This window comes from Rhincodon typus, chromosome 29 (genome assembly GCF_021869965.1).
Source record: "Rhincodon typus isolate 14 chromosome 29, sRhiTyp1.1, whole genome shotgun sequence".
NCBI lineage: Eukaryota > Metazoa > Chordata > Chondrichthyes > Orectolobiformes > Rhincodontidae > Rhincodon > Rhincodon typus.
The window spans coordinates 11,550,974-11,571,558 of record NC_063360.1 but is presented as its reverse complement, the minus strand read 5'-3'; the positions used below and the strand labels follow the sequence as shown (position 1 = coordinate 11,571,558).

The 20,585-nt window shown below is 40.0% G+C and overlaps 1 protein-coding gene across 2 annotated transcripts in view; it reads right to left on the bottom strand.

Moving 5' to 3' along the window:
• Positions 1 to 10,169, bottom strand: part of LOC109919837 (tumor necrosis factor alpha-induced protein 8-like protein 1) — a 59,435-nt gene extending 49,266 nt beyond the window's left edge. The window contains exon 1 of one of the 2 annotated variants that reach the window (XM_048614277.1): positions 9,946 to 10,169. The gene's annotated coding sequence lies outside the window, so the exon portion shown is untranslated. Of the gene's footprint in view, positions 1 to 9,836; positions 9,925 to 9,945 lie in introns of those variants that run through there. The other variant, XM_048614274.1, reaches the window with a different exon arrangement.
• Positions 10,170 to 20,585: the final 10,416 nt, after the last annotated feature.

Below are 20,585 nucleotides of genomic sequence, written 5' to 3'. Positions count from 1 at the left end.
AGTCTTCCCTCAGCCTTTTCATTTTCAAGGAAACTAACCCCAGCCTATTCAACCTTTCCTCAAAGCTAAAACTCTCCATTTCTGGCAGCACCCTCTTAAATCTCCTCCCTAGTGCAATCGTATCCTTCCTATAATGTAGTGTCCAGACCTTCTGTATTTACAACTATTCCTAATTCCCTAAACTCTCACTTATTCTCAAGCTCCAGACTGGCTGCTCATGTGATTCTTTTGATAATAGCCATGCATGCTGTACCCTAAACTCCTCTAATCATGTCTTTTAATGTTCCCAGGAACAAGAGGCACCTTTTCTCTTCCAGACTATTTGGAAAACGAGGAAGAGCCACCTCACTCTCAGTGGGGTGGGAGTTGCAGGAGATTGACATTGTGCCAATTACTACGAATTGTCAGCTCAGAAACCAGCATCTCACATCATGTAAAGGATGGATTAGGAGAGGAGGGACTGGGGCTAGTGCAAATGTGCAAGAAACCCAGAGTGGCTTCATACTGCTAAATAACAGCCCTGCTCAGGTTATGGCAGCATCAGCTTTTCGTATAAATACTGCCAGCACTGTCTTTTCAAAGGCGTTTCTCATCCTTGGAAAGATCCCAGTTCCCATCTTTGTTCCAAAAAGAGATAAAGTGACAACTGTGAGCGATTGCATTTTGCCTGTATGCGTGTCTCTGTGCATGTGTTTGTGTCGTCAATAAGACATGCTGGCACTATTGAACAGCAGCGGCATCACAGGTGCCACGTCGCTGGGGGTAAAGCTGCGATAACAGTCCTGTGAGAGACAGGGGCAGAATTCTTCATTTTGCGTTCGGGGTTGACATTAAATGAAAATTCCGACCCTGCATTGTGTGGTGAACACTCACCAGACAATGATTTTACCTGGATTGGCCACAGAGCATGCTCACTGTCCAATTAAGGACAATGAGCAGGATTTTGAAGTTAGGGAGCCATATAAGAAATCCTCCAGCTCAGAAAAAGCTGCATCGTGCCATCAAGGTAAGAGTTATCTGCCATCTTGGAGTATTTCTCAGCAACTTTTAAAACCTTTACATTCCAAAACACCAACAGTGGTATGCCCGTTATCATTGGGGGGGTGAGGGGTGGTCTGCAGCCGAGTCTGTCACCATAGCACGGGAAGGCCCAAAACCCTGGAGTGCTGGACCCTTGGTCTGCTGCTGGGAGGTCACCTTCAGCCATCTGGTTTGTTCCCCAGGCTGCAGAGAGACTGCAGGCCATCCTCTGTTAATAGGCCTTAAAGAGACTATGTGCTTGGCTCGGTTGGCCACCTGCTGCTTGTATTTCTGGAAAGATGGCCCAGGGTTGATGCAGGATTTGTTCGGTGTAAGGGTGTGGGGGATCCTGCAGCACATGTCCTGATGTCCACCCTTCCACCCCTGTACATGCTGTCAAATGGGGATGAAAAGTCTACTCAAAGAGTCAGGTTAAGACCTTGTGGAACCAGGCTTAAGAAGATGGCTGATGGATTTGACAAACTAAATGTTTGACACAACTGACAACCTGTCTGTAGGTTGGGGGCTGCAGGATATGGTGGGGTCCACTTCTGCCTTGGCCAGTCGGCCTAATGTGCAGTCTCCAACCAGGAAATCTGACTCATTCCAGTCAGCAACCTGTGGAGCTCAATTTGGTGGAACAACAGATAAGGCTTCAAACTGCAGCCATCACTGCTTCCATCAAATGCCAAGAAGGTGGCAAGAAATGGCAGAGTACTGCAACAGAAACTCAGGCAGCTATCACTGTAGCTTTGGGTCAAAAGGAGTTTGCAGAGTATCTCAGATTCCCAGAGATCTTTCCTCCATTAGATCACTGGACACGCTGACAAAATGCCCCCAGGTAATGAAATTAGAATCATGGATCAGGACCCTAAAAATATCTCTTTCTCTGCGGATGACAGCATTCCTGCTCCTTCCAGTCTCGCTACACTGCGGCTCTTTCAGTTCCTGGCCACACTATCTAATAGCACCCACAGGATAGCCAATGAAAACACGTTGCAAAGTAAAGGTAAAAGTGTCCTTAGACGTGTTGAGAACTAGAAGAATAGGAATTGGGAAGTGTTAGAATTGGTGATTCTATTCTTGTCTTATTATTCCTGAAGGGATGGAAAGGATCGATTGTCAATGGTGAATTTGTTGATGGATTTTCAGTAACACATGTGGCAACAGTGCTCTGAAGTCTGATGGTTGAGGTTATTTCTCAAAAGCAGTTTATAATCAGATGAGTGTTCCACCAGGTATGGACCATCTTCCTGAAACCCTCTGATGCTCGTCTGGCTCCCCTCATCTTTCTCTTTTGCCTCCTGATGTTTGACCCTCTGAAATCATTACTGGTGGGAATGGCTGATTTCTCAATTGCCAGATTGTGGAATAACCAGCAAGTCATTAGGAATTTGGAGCCTTCCAGTCCTCCTCCTCTACCCACTCCTCCAGCAGCTAATACCTCCTCCAGACCAAAATGAATCCCTCACAAAATTCATATTACCAGGTATTCTCTTTCTCTTGGTCAGTGCAATATGGTTTTCAATAAGGTACGTCACTCAATCACTTTAAGCGATGTCCTCATGAGTTTCCACAACAGATGTTGCTCATGTATTGGTGAAGTCTTGACAAAATGTCCCAGAAGTCTGAATGTGTATCCAAATTCTTTTCCAACATTGTCAATCTCAATCAGCAAGTGAAGGCTGAATCTGGCTCACAATCCACACCAATGTTGTTTTTCACTCCTATTTATCTGTCAAGGTCTGTGATTGCAGAACCAGCCCAACGAATGGTATGCAGCCTCTTTAGCAGGCACTTGAAGTCAATTCAATTGGTAATCAGAGGCTTAATTATCCCCATTCCTAGTGCTCAGTTAATTTCCTTCACCAAGCTAGCATTATGTTTTCAAAGACAACTATTCAGGCAACTCAAGTTTCCATCTTGACCACCTAAGAAGTTTAAATGACAGTGCTTAAATGACAGGCACTAAATACCATGACTAGAAAAATAGCCCCCATGGGGTGTGCTCGTAAATGTCAACACTTGAGTCTGAAATCGAAATGATCACATCATTGAGAAGTTACAAAAAGGAAGTTTGCCAGTCCGTCAATTTTAAATATCCACGTGGACAGTAAACCTTGATCATATATTGCTATGTTCCCTTTTCCTTCAATGAGCAACAAAGCCATTTTTAAAATGATGACATGGCCTCTACTTTAATCATGGACCTCAAAAATGTATTCCATGGCCTCTTAACATTATGTGATAATAATATTCTCCAACTTCCTGCCCTAGACATATTACATTTAGTTTTGTACCTGTGTCACCTTAAACGAGATGCCTCAATCAGCGGTCAAAGTGTGTTTCTACTTCCTGCATCCCAACCTATCACTATTTAAACAACTCTGTTATATCTCATCCTTTAACTTTTTGCATTCTAAAGATGTCAACATTTTATTACAGTGTTACAGATGTGAGTGATATAACATTGGTGATAACAGTGTCTTTGCTAGTTCTTTCACATTAATTTTGCAGAGCCAATGGCAATTGAGTAATTGGATGCAGAACCCTTGTTATCTTTTCGTTGCAACAGTGGAAACCTATATTTCCTTCAATCTTGTTCACTGGCCAGGGTGTGGCAGCTTTTTCTTGTGCAGGGGAGTACAGTTACAATGCCTCACTGCCACTCCGTTAAAATATAAAGGCTCATTCAGGTTTGTAACCCTGTCATTGTACACAAAACATGCATTTTCATTTTTCCCAAATGACTCGGCGCAATGTGGCACAGGATAGTAAAATACATGTCAGTGGAATGTCAGTAATTTTGCTTCATTTTATTGGTATAAATCATCGTAGAACAGCCCGAGGTTATGAAGGGCCCTGTACACAGGTAAATGTAAATCTTCCTTTATCAGTGACCTCCCTTGTTGAAATAATTGTCTTTGGGTTGTTTGGTACAAACAGCTGACTCTACCAAATACAAGTGAGAACTGCAGAACTTATATTTCCTTAAATGTTGCGAGGCCAGCATAGTTGCCCAAAAGATATTTCATCCCAAAACTAATGAAACCTGACAACAAACATAAGGTGGCATCACTACTTTTCAGCAATTGTTTACCCTCAGCCATCTCAGTGTTGCTGCTGATACAGTGACTTTTCTCTATTGTGTAAATGTAGAATGCCCAAAGCATGAAGAGTAGGGGCATAAGTGGACGTGATGCCTTGTGGCATTATCGCTCAACAATTAATCCACAGACTCAGATAATGTTCTGTGGACTTGGGTTTGAATCTCACCACAGCCAATGGTGGAATTTGAATTCAATATCTGATAATTGCCAGAAAAACCCATCTGCATCACTAATATCCTTTTGGAAAGGAAACTGTTGTCCTTACCTGGTTTGGCCTACATGTGACTCCTGACCCACAGCAATGTGACTGACTCTAAATTGCCTGAAAAGCAGTTAGGCATGGACAATAAATACTGGCCTGCCCGGTGATGCCCATATCCTGTGAATGAATTAAAAAGAAATGTGGAATCACAAGGCAGTTACAAATCCATTTCACCCAACTTGGTTCACCCATCCAGAAATATCTTTGAGTTGTCCATTTTGAGATCAGCTGGGGAATGGCTCTTATGTTATTAAATAATATTACAGTTTTCTTCACCACTCTTCTACCTGAAATTCAATCCTACAAATTGATTCCCATGATGTGGTGAGAGATTATGAATTCTGTGGTGAGTAATTAATTTTCCTGCCCCTCGAAAGACCGTTCAACATCTACAAGGAATATTTAGCACCAGCATGAATTTGAGCACCTCTCCAACAACACAAGTAATATTCATTCCACACAAGCATCCATCAATGACCATTCACAAGAGAGAACCTAATCATTGTCCTTGCTGTTCAATAGCATTGCCATTGATGGACAACGATAGCCAATGCATGGAAACACCATTTCTAAGTGCGCCTCTGTCCTGACATGGAACGCTATCAACACTCCCTCTTAATTTCACTAGCATTAACTCCTAGAACTCCCTTCTTAATAACACTGCAGGTGTAACTATAACATATAAATGTCAAAAGTTCAATAAGGCAGCTCACCACGACCTTCGCAAAGGCAACTAGGGATGGACAACATATAATAGCCTTGACAGCAATGTTGACATCTCATGAAATGTAAAATCATATTGTGTATGAAGAATTTGCTGACATTATCCAATATTTACTACTATATTTCGAGAGTTAGAGCCTGTGTCTTTTTGTCCTATTCTCAGTTTAATTAAAAATAATTCTCAGATGAACCTGCTCAGGGCCATGAATCAATACGTATTTCTTTAAGATAATCGTCAAAGCACCCATCTTCAGGGCTGATCCACTCAAGTTTATCAAGATTTTTCTCATAATTTTGACGTGAGGCAGAAAGCTCATGGTTCTTTGGCGTCAGCCTTACTCTCAGCTCTTTCAGTGTCTTTCGCAATGTGTGTGTGTGTGAATTAGTTCCACAGTACAAACACACTGCTGAAGGTACTCTATTTCAGTCCTAAACAAGACCATCATTGCTCTCATCTTTAAGCATTGCTGCAGGTTCACCTTGCCCTATCTCAGTTGCCTGTGTCAGCCCCATACTCCAGCTTATTACCCTCATCTCTGAGACATTGCAGTAACATTGCATGCATTATTCACTCTAGCTCTGGTGGCAATTCAAACGAGAACTTTGAAGGCCGAAGTGGAGAAGGGTTCCATGTGAACAGCAGTTGAACATGGGTCAGTCGGTCCTAAGAGATAGGCTATCTCGAAACTTCTTCTCAATAACTCTTCCCTTCGCTGCCCGAGCTTTCAAAGTGTTCTAAGATATCTTTTGCTTCAACTAACTTCACAAATTTGTCATTTGAATCTACTCATCATTTAATTTTCTTATTTGGCACCTATTTCCAATTATCAAAGGAAAGAAGCCAAGGCCTCTTTTCAATGCGAGCAACTCTATATAAACACAACTTTTTGTTAAATTGGAAAAGCCCTTATATTAGAAATTGAAACTGGGAGGTTGACCTTTGGAGTGTATGGAGGTTGCTGGGAGCAGGGTAGGAGTTGGAATTTGCTGAAAACTACAAAATAGTTCCCTTTGCGCTGTGTTCTTAGTTACAATTTTGGAACTGAGTCAAGTGATTGTATCAGAACTAATAATGTAACCAGTTATTCTGCAAGGCAAACTGTTAGGAACAGAAGAAGCATTGATTTCCGCACATTTACTGCCTCCGGTTCTCACCATAACCCTAAATGGAAACTAGTCTCTGTGATAAACTTTAAAAATAAGTCAGTGGATCTTACTGGGACGTCAAGCCAGATAGTGTGTATTTTATCATGGTCAGTTAGTCCATCATTTGAGATATCTTACTAGACACATCAGTCAATATGTGAATGCTTGTGGGTCCACACGAACAGTGTGATGAATGCATTACAATTTTGTGGTAAATGTTCAACCGTAGCCAAATAAGTGAAATACAAAACAAAACTTGCATGATGGGAAACTATTACTCATTTCAAAGTGTAGCAGGTAATTCCATTTTTGTTCAAATGGCTCCCTGATTAAATACACTTCCCAGGGCAATGCTGGACCGTTCTCAGGGTAGTTAGGGATGGAATTAATGCTGACCTAGCCAATGACACCCACATTTCTTGAAGGAATTAATTAATAATAAATTCAGATTTGATTCGTAGTTTGGATGAGAGTTCTGACTGCACCTATGAGAGCAACTGTTGGCTTCAGTGCCTTTGGACTACAGAAGGGAAAAAAAAACAAACAAACACTCAGCAAAGATTCTTGCTTCTGTTCTCTATTAGTGAGCCTGCTAGAAATGGACACTTGGGTGAAGTTGGGAAGAGGTTCAGCTGTGAAGTGATACCACTATAGTCAAATAGCTCAGAGCAAGTAAATCACAGCAAAAGGCAATGACTACAGAGGCAGGTGCCTCAGGACACGTGTTGCCTTGCACTCCAGCAAAAATTCAGCATCTTCAAAGCAGAAGATGTTAAAATAGGGGAAATTTCCAGCAATAAGACAGGAGGAGTCATTTCTTGTGGATGACTAACAGGACAAATACAAATCTTCCCCAAATACCTTGCCTCACATAAAAATATCCAACATGCTGGGTACAACAAAGGGAAGCAATCAAAAGGCAGCTTTCACACAGGCAGAAAGAAGTTGGCTCCTTTCCAGAAGAAATCTGTATAAAATCATGTCGTTTGGCATAGCCTACAAAGCTGGCATTGCCAAAACAAAGAAAAAGAGAGCTGGGAAGAAATTAAGAAAAATAAAACACCAAAAATAAAAATGGAACACCAGTGGAGAAGAATCTCAGATCTGATCCCCAATAGCGTTGGCTGACCTTGGCCAGGGCTGTAACTGAACAACCGCCATCAGGTTCTGTGACCTGAGCTAGGGTAAAGAGACAGAGAAAAGAAACCAGTTCCTGCTAGTGAGTGCATGAATGTGGATATCAAATGAAGACAAGGGGCTGGTCTGGCCATCATGCCCTACACAAGCCTGCAAGTCAAGATCCTGACAAACATGGGAAGATCGACTGCTCAGGCTAGGCAGGATGATGACAACAGAAGATGATGACCTGTGCCCCAGCAAATGGAAGCACGTTTAGAATGAGAAAAATATAAATGAAGGACATTCATTGATTCTTCCAGATCAAGATAAAAATGAACATTCTTTGCAACTTTTTCTCATCCGTAAATCCTGGGGATGCTCATCATAGATCAGTGTGGCTCAGTAGATCTTACTGTCCAGTTCTGAGTCAGAAAGTTTTGCGTTAGTACGATACAGAGAAAGGGCTACATGACTACAGATACCACTTTTTGGATGAGACATTAAATGGAGGTTCCACCTCTTTCATTACGAGCCAGTGTTTAGACTCTTATTGAGAGGCACACAGGATGGGAAAACTCCATCCACCTCATGGCCTAACTCCTCGGCAAAACTGGGAGATGACAAATTCAGTACAAAGTCTAAACAATGTGCACCAAGCTGACCTAAAAGTTGGATTGGTTACATTTTCAATATGACTGTTATCACAAATGACTCAGAAATAAACTTTGTTAGAGAAATAAAGTTTCTTCGGTTGAAAAAAAACCACAGCAAGAATTAGTGCAAGATATCAATCTCTTTACAATAGACAAGCTTGAAACAACAGTAACAAATTTTCTTTTACTTGAAATGTGAACAATTGAAATAGTTTGAGTCTTTATGGCTTAGCAACTGACTTATATAACATTAACACTACATCCATCTACATTTTCTCCCATCCTGAAGTCATGTATACTATCCATTTCAGTTACCTTCTTTGATAATTTACAAACAAAAAACAGAATGTGCAGCAGCATCCATGGAGAGAAAAACTGAGTTAACCTTTTGAGGCCAATGACACTATGACTGGGTCACTGGAGTCAAAACTTTTCTTTCCATAGTGCTGCCAGTCCTGTTGATTTTCTTCAGCCCTGTTTGTTTTTGTTTCAGAATTCCAGCATCCACAGCTTTTTTTGGTTTTACTTTAGCACTTCCCAATTCTGTTTCGGGTCAGCATAGAGGAGAGAGCTACTTCCTGATCTGTAATGCCTCCTAGTCAGGACAATGTATTTGTCAGTGAGCTTCTAAAGAGTGTAAAGTATATTTCCAGAGATAATAGGAACTGCAGATACTGGAAATCTGAGATAACAAGGTGGAGAGCTGGATGAACACAGCAGGCCAAGCAGCATCAGTCCTTTTTCTGAAGAAGGGTCGAGGCCCAAAACGTCAGCTTTCCTGCTCCTCTGATGCTGCTTGGCCTGCTGTGTTCATCCAGCTCTACACCTTGCTATCTCAAAGTATATTTCCATATTGGTTCTGAAAATTTCATAAGTTTAGAGGGGTCACATATTTCTAAACACTGACCCCATTTTATAAAAACGAATCATATAATACATGTCAAGATCCCATTTAGTATCCAGTGCTACCTCAATGAAATTCTAGTAGTTTGAGGATACCAGCTACCTGAGCAGGAGGAAAGGTGGCACAGGTGAACCTGTAAGGCTGGCTAAAGAGATAGCAAGAACTGCAGATGCTGGAAGTCCCAGTGTGGAGCTGTAGGAACACAGCTGGTCAGGCAGCAGAGGAGCTGGAAAGTTGATGTTTCGGGTCGGGACCCTTCATCCGGACTAAAGTTTGTTACTATCACCATGGAAACTACTCCACTCCCGCCCTCTGCTTCGGAGAGCTCTTGATTGGTGTAATTGAGCACTTGGTCGCCTCTGACTGGCTCCGTTACATGTCACGTTAACTTGATACATTTCGAATAGAATGAAATTGACATTACAATTGGCAACAATTCCCAAAAAAAAACAGGTTTCATTCCAGGGCCAGCGGAACATATTCTCTGCTAAATTACAACAGACAATTATATCAAAAAAAATTCTAACTTGTTCTGTTAACTTCAGGCTTTACTGACTTCCCTTTAAAAACGAAAATTGACCTATCTCTCTATGGTGTATATTTATGGAGCAAAATGCAACTCATATGGAGGGAAGTGGATCGTTCCGTAGAAATACTCTTGGAAAACGAGACCGAAAAATAAACAAATATCAATACGCGTTAGATTAAGGGTTTCCGCAATTGAATTTTTGCAAAACTGGTTATTCTAAGTGAGCAATTGAAGAAGACAGAATCTTCCGCATGGGTTTATGTAAAATTTAAAGGGGTCTAAACCGGGTTATATTCAAGGACCAAACTACCAGTTTAAGGTATCCATTCGCTTGTATTCATATTAGTTGTAATGTAGAGGTTATACGCACCTTCATTGATTCCTTCTGTCACGCTACTTTCTCTATATATATTTTATCTATATAAATGTTTCTTTGTTTCCTTCTTCTCTGTTTGTTCCGCTAAAATCATTCTTTTTACCTGTTTTCCTTAAACCGCGAACTTTTGATCCGGCTCCCTGCGAATTCCTCACAGCTTTTTTTGTTGCAAACAGAGGAGGGGGTGGAGGAAAGAGAGGAAAAAAAGCCCTTTTTCGTTTCCACGGGTTTAAAAAGCTGTAAGTTCGCAGCAGGCTCCAGGGTTTGAAGGGTGAATCATTCGCTAAATAAACAGCCGAGGACCGGCAGTGCACAGAAACTGAACCCCCTTGTTAGCCGAGTTTGAAACTTGACTCCAGCAGAGAGGAAAAAAAAGTTTCAAATTTGCAAGGAACTGTCATGTCCATACGGCTGAGGGGTGTTGTTGATTGACATTCAATGTGACCAATCCAGATGCACAGTGTGGCAGGCAGCGAGCAATAGAATTGAACGAGGGCGGGCACTGAGCAGAGAGCTGTCTGAAGAGGCCAAGTTTCAATGTTAACAGTTTATTTTTCTTTCTGTACACTTCCTTTCTCCAGCCCATCCCCATTTAAACGCTTCATTCCCTATCCACCAAACTCAGGCGGCTTTGCTGGGGCTAGCAATTTCTGAATGAATGTTGCAACAAATATTTGCACATCTTGTTCTTTTCCTTCCAAACTATGATCAGATTTTTCCTGTTTCCCATTTATTCTTTCAGCATACTTATTTACTCAAAGGCAAACAAACAATACTACAATAATGAACATTTCTACACAGTGACATGTATCCTTACAGTTGAATTAGGGAACCGCATCTGTTTGTTACACTCAGATAACTCACACAACTCAGTGAACATTTAGACTTGTTGAAAATAATGTCAAATACAATTTAACTATTTGGAGGTTGATTGTTGTTTGGTTATATAATTCCAAAGTGATTTAAGAACTATATTGCCAAGTGTATGTGTACATGTATGGCACATCGCCCACTATTGTGCTACATTCTGTATTGGGAATTAATTGTGTACGATTATGTAATAAACGGTGAGAAGGAAGATGTTTTGAATGTAATACACATTGGATCTAATATATACTGGATGTAAGATATATAAAATCTAAGGCATACTGAATGTAAGATATATAAGATGTAAGGTACACTGGATGTAAGTTGAATAGGATGTAAGATATATTGGATGTAAAATTTATTAGGTGAAACTTCCAAGATCTGAATTGTAATATTCCAGAATTTTGGCACCTGCAAGATCTAAAACCTGTCATTCCACACAGTCACATATTAGAGGCATTGGCTAATTGGGATAGTTCCCATTGGTGTCAAACTATCCAGGAAAATTGTACAGTTACTACAGAACCTTGTTAGAACTGGTTAGTTTGGTGAACACTGTAATGTTGTGGCCACTTGTCTGAGAATCTTGTGAGTCCAGCACCATGATGTAGGCTGAAGGAAATGCTTTGTTTAAGATGCTACATTTCCATCTGGTACAAAGGCAAGACCATCTGCCTGTTAAGCTGGTTGTATACAATTCTATTACAACTTAAGAAAAGAGACAATTTGCATTTATAGTCAGATAAAATGCCTTGAGACTCTTCATGATAGGTGCTTGGAAAACATTCTGAGGCTGGAAAGTTTAAGTGGGTAACTGGAAAGCTGCTTGAAGTGATAGATTTTGAGGAAGTTCTTGAAAGAGGAATCAAACTTGGAGGGATTTGAGAGGGAATTTCAGTGAATAAGATGCTGAAGACGTGATCAACAATGCAGGATAATATAAGGGTATTGGACAAGAGTCAGAGGATCAGGCAATTTGGGTAAGAGGATCACAGCAGTTTGGGTAAGAGGATCACAGCGGTTTGGGGAAGAGGATCACAGCAGTTTGGGTAAGAGAATCAGGCAGTTTGGGTAAGAGGATCACAGTAGTTTGGGTAAGAGGATCACAGTAGTTTGGGTAAGAGGATCAGGCAGTTTGGGTAAGAGGATCAGGCAGTTTGGGTAAAAGGATCAGGCAGTTTGGGTAAGAGAATCAGGCAGTTTGGGTAAGAGGAATTATGATTGTGGAAAAGATTACAAAAATAGAGCAGGATGAGAAGTTTGTGGTGGGCCTGAAAATTAATTTTATGACTGCTGGAGGTTCAAAATGGTTGATATTTAAACAATGTTCTTAAATTCAGGGTAAAATGAGTAATTTGGAGTAAGAGATGTGACTTCCTTGGAAATGTGCTTGGAAATAATCCTATGTAATTGCATCCTAAATCTGCCTGGTTACAAACCAACTGATCTCATATTCAAACTGCACAGAGATAAACTGAGGTGATCTGATTGCCATTATAACAGGAATCAGATTGAAGCTGGTTGGCAGTAAGATGGAAGTTTTACCACCTGGACATAAAAGACACCCATTCTTGTTATTGACAGAATCACAGCCTGCTAGAGATAGCCACTCAGACAATATTATTTGTAACATTGCTGCAATGCTAAGTAAGAAATAAAATATAGCTTTTGGAATAATCATTTGAGTATGTTCAGAAGATGGGCTGAGGGGACTATCATGCCTAGAAGGCATGAAGAGATCATTTCTTTAAAAAATGGTATTCTGTTGTTTAAGTAGATTTTAAAAACTATTTTCTGCCCTTTTCTGCATTGACAACATGACTGTTGCTAATCACATGATGCCTGTTAACCACAATTTCTAAAGCATTCTGAACAGTAGTAACCTGGGGACAAAAGGTTACATCGTTCTCCTGAAATGTCACAGTGGTTGCATTGCACACATATTCCGGTGAAGCTAACAGAAAGGATCCGGAAATGAGATGTTTACCTCAGAAACACATTATACATGGAATGGTGCTTACGATGCCAGTTATCTCCTAACACAACCATTCGTGTTAAGCATCATCAAAACCATCCTGTTAGTTGAGTTTCTCAACCAGGAGCCCAGTCGTGTAACCGAAGCTGCCAGTTATTGAACAAGTTTAATTTTACAATTTTGACATCTTTACATGGTGTGTTTTTAAGACCAAGACAGAAACTACAACAACAGCTGCAGGATCAGCTACGGCTTGATTTTACTCTTAACCCTTCTTGAAACCTGATTTCAGGAAATAATCATGTACTTCAACTGAAAAATGAACTAAGTTCCCTGCTTACAAGAATTATATAGTTGTACTGTCTTCAACTGCAATTGACCTGAATTTGAACATCTATGCGAAAGAATTCTGTCAGACCAGCCAACTGCAGAATATCATTGGACATTGCCTTACTAGGCTCTAATACATGTCAGTTAACACCAATATCTTTTATTTTTAAGCAATTTGGAATTGTAACTTTTTAAAAATATTTCCTTCATTTCTTTCTTCCTGTACACTTGTATGCATGTCTGTGTGGCTACCTTCACTCCCTCGCCCCTCTACCACCCCTGGTGTAAATTGAAGTATTAATAAATGTTTACTTTGTGGTTCACCCTTAATAAGTTGCTCTGGGTCTTTTTTTAAAATGGACATCACAAACCAGGGTTTGGGGAAGCACACCACTGCCTATTTATACAAGGGAAAAGAAGTATGAAAAAAATTTAAAAACTAAACAACCTGTTAAAGACAGGAGAGAAAAACAGTAAAAAATAATTCAATTTACTTCTGTCTCTAGTCCGTGACATGCACCATGTCTGTGTGTCAGGTTGCCTCGGGGCAGCAAGTAAATTGAAAAGACGTTGATGTTAAGGGTAGAATTCTGATCAACTCTGCAGTTAACATTGCTGGGGAGGAAAATCATTACTTCAAATGAAATAAAAACTGAAAGAACTGCGGATGCTGTAAATCAGGACCAAAAAAAATCAGAGTTAACATTTCAGGTCCTGTGATCCTTCCTCAGAAAGGAGGAAGGGTCACTGGGCCCGAAACGTTAACTCTGACTTTTTCTTCACAGATGCTGCCAGACATGCTGAGCTTTTCTAGCAACTTCTGTTTTTGTTCATTAGTTCACATGCTTTGGTTAGGTTGGGAAAGGTAAAGGTACAGTTAAGGAGAACAGTCCAATTGAAGGGTGGCTTAGTGAATTCACTGCAGACAGGCCAAGGAGTACGGGAAGGGGCAGATATCGGAGAATCAAAGAAATCATTTGTTATTTTTATCCGTGTCATTTCAGTGAGGGACATTTTCCTGATGGAGAGAAAACAGAAATGGTAACCAGTCTTTACTCTCCACAGCTGTTAACTGACCTGTTCTTATCTTGCCAACACTATTTCAGGTTTTTAGCATTGCAGGTTTTTTATGTGTGATTCTTGCTACTTTACTGATCAACATTTCTCTCTCAACTAGAACCATCAATCATTCAGAAGAACATAGACTTCTCAGTTAACTTATTTAACATTGGGGGGAATCTGACTGTGTGAAAATTGGCTGTGGTCTGGTTTAATTGCAATGATTATAATTTTAAAAAATGGATCAGAGGTACGCAGAATGCCTTGAAGACTTAGAAAGCCACATCATAATTGCAAATGCTTTGCCCTCTTTCTTCCTTTGTCTTTATGAATCAAGATATTTACCAAGAAATCAGAGTCTTTTATCACTAAGGCTAGAGGCTACATCATATACTTAACTAGTTTCATTGCAATTAAAGTCTGAAGCAATTCACAATAGTGAAAAGCCTCTGGTGAAACTGGATCATGCATTTAATCTAATTTAAAACATTTCATCTTTTGCTGTTCTTCACAAAAGTTGAAGATAAAATAGATTTTCTCTGTTTTTATTATGGCTCTAGAAATTATGCTATTGATACGATCATTTTGACGTTGTCAATATAGTTTTAATTTATTTTTGCATACCTATGACAGTGTTTTCATGGTTGAGTTTTCTCCCGTGAGCCCTTTTCCCTTATTTGCAGCAATGCCCCATTGACACCACTGTCGTCTTTGAGTTATAGCTTTGAGATTTTAAACCATAGCCTCAATTACCTTTCCTGTGCCACACTGATGGAATGCTGCACTCTTAGTGGTACAGCTTTCAAAAGGAGAAATTAAACTGAGGCCCTGTCTACTGTTTCAACTGGGTGTGAAAGCTGGTACTATTTGAAGGAGAGTAGAGGAGAGGATTGGCCTCAGTGTCCTGACCAATATTTCCTGCTCAAGCAACATTCTATTAATTAGATGACTTGTTCATTTACTTCATTGCAATTTTGAGGGCTTGCTGTGCACACATCACCTTGTATGTTTTTCTGCATTATAACTATGGCCGTAATTGGCTGTGAAATGCTTAGGGATGCATTGCGGTAGTGAAAGGCAGCATATACATGCAAGCTGAGACATGACACTGTCTTAACACCAAACTTGTCATATGCTTTTGAATTTTGATTGTACAAATATCTGCCTTTTGTTCCTGTGTATTAGTTGATCCTAATGGTGGGCTGAATTGGATAAATCCATGCCTAAATTAGAAAGTTGTGATTTAAAATTCCACTTGAGAACTTGGCACAAAATCAAGAAGGACAATCCAGTGCAGTTCAGGGCTGTTGCCTTTGTCAATGGTGCTGTGCTTCGCTCGCAACGTTATCTGAGACATCTGTTTTCTAGTTCACATGAACAGCAAATATCCTACACTATAATTAGAAGACAAGCAAGCATCTTAGCCAACATACCTCTCTCAACTAACTGTCAAGGAACAGACTAATTGGTTGTGTAATCCATTTGCTTGTTTTGGAACTTGGCCATGTGCAAAACTCCATGTTTACCCACACACCACTGCAGTCTCTATACTTCCATATGATTAACTACATGTGAAGTGTTCTGAGAGATGGGATAGTGGAGTATATAAGTCATATTTCCTCTGTTTCCTTAAATATGCAGCTTAGTAATCTACAGTTCTGTCTACCTATTTGCTTCTGCGAAGAAAAGTATTGCTCTATACAGAGCATACCAAGTCAGGAACTATCAGGAACTATTGGGTATGAACCCAAAATGTAGACTTTCCTGCTTCTCTGATGCTGCCTGACCTGCTGCCTTCCTCCAGTTCCACACTGTCTTGACCCTGACTCCAGCATCCACAGTTCTTGCTATCTCGCAGGAACTATCAGACATTGTCTGGCTAACTTCCTTCTTATCATCCTATCATACTTTCAGATTCCCATCGGTATTGCTGCATGTACCCATGCATAGCTCAGAGGTCAAGTGCCATCAAGGTAAAACGGTAGCTGGTTAATTACATTTGGGTAATGTATTGTGAATCTTTAGGGACTTACACTTCTAAATTGAAATAGTGGGTGGTTTTCATTCTGCATAGCTGGATAATAATTCAAACAGGTAAAAGTAAAACCTTACCATGGAGAAGGCAGGCTTTTTGTTATTTTATTTAGCTTTTTTTCCTTCCAATGATTGTTAGGAAGGTGGGCAGGTATTTGGAATTTATGATTGTTGTTAATATATCAAATAGTATATGCATTGGTGTTTCTGTTGGGTGCCAAAATTCTACCCATTTCAAATAGTATGTTTCTCCTGCTGGGTTTCCACTCAAAATAATTTGTTAATACAAACTGTGCCACAAACCACAGCAAGCTGCCATCATTTAAGTATGACAATTTTTTTGAAAGAACAATTGCTTTAAAATGTACACAGCGACAGCTTGGTTCAGTTTACTCATGACAGCTGAAAAATTAACCCAAAAATGAAGCAGCGTTTTAAATCATAGTCAATCAACTACCTGTGAGTAGCTCAATTTTGAAGATGGAAAATGACTTTAAAAATGCACAAATCTATTTTCCAGTTCAATGAGGAAAATGTAGAGAGTTTGTTACAATAAGGTAAGAAGATGTGGACTGGCTCCTTCTGTTCAAACTCCATGGTTGGTCACAGTGAAGGTTTAAATTCATTTTGCATGAGGTCATTACCTGTCTTCAATTCAAAATAGTTGACCATTTTTTGCTGTGAGCAATAAGGAGCCAATTTACAGGCTTTCCAACACTCAAAGAAGGAGTAAACTATCTGTTAAACTGGAGGAAGATGATAAAAAATCACAATATCTAGATTCTAGACCCGAAATGTCAGCTTTCTTGCTCCTCTGATACTGCTTGGCCTGCTGTGTTCATCCAGCTCTACACATTTTTATCAAAATATCAGGCATGCAGCCTTCATGCAGCCATGTGAGCCCTCACAAAAGCAAGCATATTCCCCCGATGCAATCAGTGATAGTCCCGACCCGAAATGTCAACTTTCCTGCTCCTCTGGCCTGCTGTGTCCCTCCAGCTCCACATTGTGTTATCTCTGACTCCAGCATCGGCAGTTCTTGCTATCTCTCAGTAATAGTTAAGGTGCTGTTGTTGAAAATTCTTGACTCCTCGATAACTTTTCCCTATACCTATTTCTCTGGGAATCAACTTCTTCGAAGACCCAGAAAATGGATTGCAGATTCTCATCACTTACCTGTCAAAATGCTCTTGGAACCTGCCTTGAAGTACTGGTATATCTCCAAGAGATTGCTTAGGTTGTTCTATCTGCAACAGTCAATGTGCTCATGTCTAACACTTTGCATTTTCTAATCTCTATCTGAGATTGTGATAGCTTTTGAAGGGTTAAAACCTGTGGGTTGGCCTACAATAAGGACAATACAATTTTACAAATACTTTCAATGATCTGTTATCAGAGCTCCCTTGTAATCCTTTGATGTACATCCTTCTCTTTGCATGATGAATTCAAATTCAAGTCTTTGTTCCTGCAATACCTATAGTCAAGAAGTCTTATCCCCATTGAGGGAAATTTGAAAGACTCATTGCGAGCTATAAATTGATGAATTTTAATATCCTGGTAATTACCCCTTGGATTGCCTTCTCCTGGTGTTGCATTTGATTGTGGCCAGTAGATAAATAAGCCTTTTATATTTCCTGTAAGTTTGGATACTTTCTGATCAAATGACTTTTGCATCCATTTCAAATGTCGATGAGATTTTAAAGATTAAAGGTCTGTATTTTACATGATCATGAAAAATCCTTAGTAAATTTAAAGAAAATTATTTAAAAGATTCACATTAGTGATTCTGCACCTAAAATGTTCCAACACATGATCTTTGCTGCCTCCTTGAAAGCCAACAAATGAGTATAATTAGCATAAAGTGCCAATGCTGATTAACTTATCTTGTGGTGTAGTTAATTTTGTCAATGGGTTCTGCTTCTAGACTAATATTTTAAAAAGTCAGAAATCACGCACCACCAAATTACAGTCTAATAAATTTATTTGAAAACACAGTCCTTCTTCAGATGGTAGGAGTTAGGACTGAGGCTCCGAAAGCTTGTGTTTTTGAATAAGCCTGTCGGTGTCATTTGACCTCTTACCTTGTCCAACCCAGTCCAACACCTTCACCTCCACATAATATTTTTGAAAGTTGTGCAAAACTTTTGGGGAATGCAAGGGGTGATGAATACAATTTGCTTGAATGTTTTAGCAATTTCTTCGCACTGATTTCACTGGTGCTGGGAGAATTGTACTGAAGAAAGACATTCAATCAAGAGGAAACACCAGGCCTATATAGTATATATTGAGTGTACATATAGGTTTGGAGCAAAGACACATTCCCCTGCACATTTATTATTTTTACCAGTCTGTGAAAATAAATTACTTTTGATTTAGTAAATTTGATTTTCATTTAAAATGATTCCCTGTGTGAGGTTAAATTGATTCGTGTATTTCATTGAGGCAGTTGGAATCCGATCGATATGCACTCAGTTCACTGCAGAAGCTGATCAAACTGTGCTTTATCTCAGCTGCAATGACAGTGATGATGCTTCATTTAGCCTCAGCACCTTTGAATTAAGACAGGGCAAATAAAGCAAGTCGGGTTTCACCACTATATTGCCATCTTGTATGTGGATGACAAATGCAGGCAGAATCAGTCTCCGCTATTCTGTCACTTAGATGGGAATAGCTCTCTGCCGTCTGGGAGTGGAGGTTTTAATTGTGAATGAGTTTTGGCCAGGTAATGGATGGATCAAATTTCAACTCCCTCCTCCCTGACGTTGTCAGTTTGAGGTTTGGACTTGGTTAACTTTGGGCACAATTCATATTGTGCTAACTACCTGACTATATAAAATACAGAAGTAGGGAGGTTATGCTTCAGTTAGTTATACAGGGCATTGATAGGGGTCCATCTGGAGTACTGTGTGCAGTATTGGTCTCCTTATTTAAGGAAGGATGTAAATGTATTGGAAGCTTTTCACAGAAAGTTTAGGAGACAAATACCAGGAAAGGGTGGATTGTCTTATGAGGAAATGGACAGGTAAACCTTGTATCCACTGGAATATTGAAGACTAAGAGATAACTTAATTGAAATATATAAGGTCCTGACAGATCTTCATGGGGTAGATGGGAAAGGCTGTCTCCTCTTGTTGTAGAATTTTGAATGAGGGGACACTGTTTAAATATAAGTGGCCACCCATCTAAGACAGAGATGAGATGAGATTTTTCCTTGAAAGTCCTGACCTTTAAGGACAGCGGGCACAGAGACTTTGAATATTTTAAGGCAGAAATAGATAGATTCTTGATAAGCAAGGCGGAGATAAAAAGTTACTGGAGGTAGATGGGAATGTGGAGTTGAGGCCACGATGAGATTGGCTACGATTCTATTGAATGGCAAAACAGACTCTGAGGGACTGTACGGCTGACCCCTGCTCCTAACTCATACGTTCATATCCCAAAGTAAAGAGACAGCTGCTCAGCTGGGGTATAGGTAAAGGATGTTTGGTCATGTATTCTGAAGGGTTTGGGGGGCAGGGGGTGAGAGCAGCAAATAGTTCCTTCTGGGTTTTGAAGAGATGCTCTTATTCCCCTGAACTCACTTAGGGAAACTTAACACTTGTGATACCTGGCATTTTCTTCCTCCAGCTTAGGTTTCCCTGAATGGAGTAACTACAGTGGTTGAAGCAAGCAGGTTTGAACAATATGAAAGGTTGCATGGACTAACGATTCGAATGCCTAACAAAATTGTCAAGGTACCGTAAAGGGGAGGGTGACTGGAAACACAATGAGGCCATAAGTTATTGGAGGAGAGTTTGAACAGTTGTTGATTCCCACTGGATGGAGTGGCTTTAAATTGTTTTTCTTTGCCTCTTGGCTCAACTAGGAAGAATACCTCCTTGAATGAAGTATCAGTGGTTGGAGCCCATCCACCCAGCTCTCAGCAACAGTCAATAACAGCAGAAAACAAAATGAAAATGTATGAAGTTATTTCTGTGGTCTTTCATTGGAGATAAGACGATCAATATGATCTAGGTTTCACTATTTCAGCATGAAGACTCAAGAAAACAATTTTAACCAGGCCAGTTTCAGGGGGGAATGAATGAAGTATTTAAAACATTGTTTGCGGGGACAAATGGAATATGTTTAAGTACATGCAGCTGAATGTCAAGGAGAAATATATCCCCAGCATTGACTAAACAAATGTCACACTTGATGAATGAAGTGAAATAAGGAAGCAAAATAAACTTTTTAAAATCCCTGCAGGGAGCAAGTGAGACAAAAACAAAAACCCGCAGAAACATTTTAAGAGAGTAGCAAAGAGAAACAGGAAACAAGCTTAGCCTGCAGCTACTAAACACACAGGGAGAAACTCAATGCAGACCAGTCAAACCTGCAGACAATACCAAACCAGGAGGGGTAATTCAATTAGAAGAGGCAGCCAAGGAAAATATAATTGGATAGGTCAATGACAGACAAAATACACTAAATACAAAACA